Genomic DNA, 4,755 nt, shown 5'->3' on the forward strand with positions numbered 1-4,755 from the left:
CAGAGAATATCTTCACCAGATTTGGTTGTCCACATAAATTGATCACAGATAATGCAACAACCTTCAGGGAAAAAGAATTGGTGGACATGTTTGACTCAATGGGCATTAATCTAGTCCATTCCACCTCATTTTACCCTCAAGGCAATGGTCTGGCAGAATCTTCCAACAAAAGCCTGATAAGGATAATTAAAAAGCTGTTGGAAGACAACAAAAAGAATTGGGATTCGAAACTCAAGTATGCACTATGGGCTGACAGAGTAACCACTAAGAAATCCCTAGGGAATTCTCCTTTCAAGTTGGTATATGGCCCTGAGGTTGTATTACCAATTCAGTTAACCCTCCCTGTGGAAAAGTTCTTGCAAGAAGAACAGGATGAGGAAGAAGGCATGGCAAAAAGGATCACTGATTTAGCAGAGGTGCACCAAATCAGAGAACAACTGGTTGAAAGGTTTGTGGCACACCAAAAGAAGATCAAGGAAGCCTTTGACAAATGTACAAAAATAGATAAATTTTAGGTTGGGGACATAGTTCTTAAGTGGGATGTACTAAAAGAGAAGAATGGCAACCATGGGAAGTTTGATGCTTTTTGGACAAGGCCTTTTATCATTTCTCAGATCCAAGGAAACAATACTTTCATACTACGAAGTATGGAAGGGAAGGAAGCTTTTGATGGCTCTGTTAATGGCCGATTTTTGAAAATTTATGTTATTTAGGGTCTTCGCCCTTAAATTGTAAATATGTTATTTTATCAGTTTTAGTATAGGCTTAGTTAGAATCCATGCCCAAAGGAACACTAGGAAATTTTTCTAATTTGGTTTTCACAGGAAAGGCAATGATCTGCAATCCTTGAGACCTCACAGGGAGGATCTCATCCCTAGAAGGAGCCAGTGTTAGCTCTGCTACATATTGTTGACACTCGAGGAGTAGAAGTAAGCTCGGTCCTTGGTTTTGCTCAAAGGAAGCATCTACTGGTCATTCTCACCTTCTCTGTTACCTCTCACACTCTCCTTTCATCTTCGTATCCTATGCTCTTTTATTAGAAAACATACAAAACTCCATTTTTCTTAAGCCCTAGGCACTTAAACTCATGCCCCCATAAACCCACGCGACCACACGCCTTTATAAACCCCCCACCACAATCGCAGCCATTGATTACGACACCCCAATCTAATGGCCCCCCATCACATCTAATGAAGAACTTGTTCAATTGATTCCCCACCGTCCGATCATCTCTGCTGCGATTGGACAGCATTGGCTCTTCCTGCGCCCGTGAAGTGACAGCTCGATAATGCGCGATGGAAGGAGGATTCCGCTGCCACGCATCATTTCCCGAGGAGATAACGCGCCTTTGTACCTTTATCGCCCATCGTCCGAAAGCAGTGTGATAAATACCACCTACCGCCGAAACCACTTTTCCGACCCATTAAATCTCATGCTCCTCCTCCATCCGATGACCATTTGATCTGCCCCACCCGAGATCCAATGGCCTGCACTCACTCCGCCTCCGTATCTCCCGATACCCTCCACTGAGTGATTCCCGTTCTCTATCCATTTGATCCAATGGCTGATGTCCTTCCTCCGCCCTGCTCATACATTTGCCATGCAGTCAGCTTGCCCTGACCATTACATGCACCCAAAGGATGAAGATGACCACCTACCAGTACCCGGTGCATTTTCTCCTCAACCATCGCATTCAACAGACTGTATAAGCGAGAAGAAGGACAAAGATCAAGCAGATAACTCCATTCAATAATTATGGGATTTCATCCTATATGACACTCCACCTACTCGAGAGCACAACAGAGCATAGGAAAGGATCAAATTCATCTGCTATAGCAAGCAACCACACTCAGAATTTCTGCCAGGTAGTTAAAGCAGTTGGTGGTCAATTATGACCCCTCCACACCTAGAATGGCCGAGTTCCTCTGTAATGAAACTCTATATATACCCAGAAATTAGATGTAATACGGGTTGATGGTTAATGTTTTGATGTAAGGTTCAACTTCTGGAGACTGTAACTACTTTGATACTTGCAGCGTCTCGTCTTAATTTTTAGCTAATACAAGCTTCTTTTGCTATTAATTGCTCACATTCCATTTCTATTATGTTCTAAGCTGTGCCTGATATGCAGTTTTCCTGAACTCTCGATGTTTAGCATTAGAGGAGTTGTCATCCTACCTCTGTGTTTAAATCTTGCATGTATCAGTGAATGAGTTATTCAGGTTTCTTTTCACTTAGTGACAGAGAGTTGTCATCCTGTCTGTACACTAGGGAATTAGATTTGTAGGCCTCTTTACTGGTTGCAGCCAGCCATCACAAGGTCTTGTGCATTTGCTGTTGTGGTCAGTATTCTCCAAATTCACCCAACCTTTTAACTGTGAGTAATTGGTGGTCTAAAGCCTTATAGTCTGGGGGTGTTCACGGATGTCTGGATTCAAGCATAGTAGAAGTGGTTATTTGGCTTGAACAAACATCATTCCTTCCATTCATCCATTTCCAACATTAAGTTGAGTTTGTAGTGTTCCCCAGCATCTCCAAGCTACAACCTAGGAGAGTTTCTTGGGGTGATAATAAGGACATTTTGTAGCATTAATGGCCAACACTACCAGAAGCAAAGCATTTGAATATCAGCTTACCTCTGAATCTTCCTGAACCCCATTGAAGTTTCTTGACAAAGTTTATCTCATCTTCTTCTTCTAAAATATTTCCTGATTCATTGCACTCTTCCTTTTCTTTTCCCTTTGTTAAAGCTTTGAAAGTGGCTTCTCTCATATCTGATGGACCTCATTTCCTCATTTCAAAGGCAATTAGAATTCCATGAAGTTGAACAACAATAATAGATTGAAGATCCTAGTTTTTCTATGGCAGATACTTTTGACTCAAATTTAGAAGTCAAAGATCTCAAAATTTTCTATACTAAAGTATTCTCCCTTATCTCTTCACCCAAATTATTCATACAATTAATAATCTCATCTACACATAAAAAGTAACTCACAATACTTTCGTCACTATGCATCTTAAGAGTTTCATATTGAATCCTGAGTGTTTGGAGCTTAGCACGTTTTACCTAGGAGTCTCCTTCGTAGCTTTGAAATATTTTGTCTCATATCTCTTTGGTTGTCTTCAGCTACATGACTTTGACGAATTCTGATTCTGACATACTTACTTATAAAGTGTTGACTTCTTTGGCATTGGTTTCATATAAATTCTTACCTATTGTTTCTGTAGGTATTGCTGTTGGAAATTGATATAATCCTTCCACAATTTCCCAAACATCGGCTCCAAGTAATTGAAGATAGGATTTGGTTCTTATTTTCAAATATACCAAGTTGTTCCCATTGAATACTGGTGGTCTGATATATCCCATGCCTTCATGATTGTTGATCTTGAAAGATCTCTATTCAATAGATCAAGCTTCTTTTGAAGGACATGCTCTGATAGCAATTGTTGGAAATAATACTGAGAGGGGGGCTGAATCAGTATTTACAATTCAAAAATATTTTATTTCCCAATCAGATTTACATATGCTAATTCAGTGAAGTGAACTTGCGTGTGCATGCTACTATGATTAAAGAAACCAACATATACCGAGGCAACTTATGATTTATTCAATTTATCATTTGTTGATCATTAATCAGTGCATCAGTATCTTGTTATACAGAAACTATGTGCAGTAATAACATAATAAACCATATCACATAAGCAAAACACATGAATGCCAAGGTTTAAGATAGAAACCCAATGTGGGAGAAAAGCCACCTGCTACTGTCATTTCCATCTTCTTTTAATATAAAGCAAATTTGTTTACAACCTTGTATTGGTGTACACTCATACCAGTACGAAGGCACCCACCTGCAAAAGGCTACAAAATTCTCTTGTTTTCAAACTTCTACTGGAAGGGAGCTACAACCCCCTAGTTTTTGTACTAGCCGATATGTTTACTAGTACATAGGTGTTGGCCTACAGAAGGATATGACCTTCTCTCTTCCTCCACGGACCACGTTTCACAAATTTTTAGAGTAGATGCTCTTAGTACACAACAACATAATATGAATGCTTCGTTTCATAAAATTTTCATAATGGACCCATCAAAACTTTGAAACTTAAACTGCATCAACCAACAGTCAATTAATATGAACAGTTAGATGAATGTCACCAAAACACTGTGCTAAACCCAGAAACCTGCATCATCATTCAGAACTAGTTGCAACCTCAAAAATCATACATCATAATGCATACACTACTTTACTGAACCCAACCTACATGTATATGATACTTCCTTTAACAAAACCTACGTATACCTTCAAAACTATTGAATCATTTCTTCACCAACCAGTAATATTCTGAACATTTGATGTCAATTTACAGAGATCTAGATAGTTAGTAGCAAAGATAGCGCTTCTCACTTAATCAATCAATCAATTAGACACATAATCCTTATGCATTCAATTTTATTTTCAGATCTAAGAAGACTTCATTGATAGACAATAATAAAACAAGAGCATTGATCAGATAGATAAGTCATTTTTGAGCAACAAGCATTTATTTTTCATACGCTACTTGAAAGAGTCAAACGTGTGTGTATACGTGCCTTTACCAAGGTGAACCAGTGTAGAGATCTGCAAGCATTAACTTGCTACTTCGTTGTTATTCCAGACTTCAGACATACCCATATCATGACATTTAAAGAATAAAACATGCATTAGCAATCATATCTAGCCCAACCAGTATTAGATCATACAATGTTATGTCATT

Source organism: Pinus tabuliformis, chromosome 1_1 (assembly GCF_031772625.1).
Source record: "Pinus tabuliformis cultivar Carrire ecotype Pingquan chromosome 1_1, CPIR1, whole genome shotgun sequence".
Classification (NCBI taxonomy): domain Eukaryota; kingdom Viridiplantae; phylum Streptophyta; class Pinopsida; order Pinales; family Pinaceae; genus Pinus; species Pinus tabuliformis.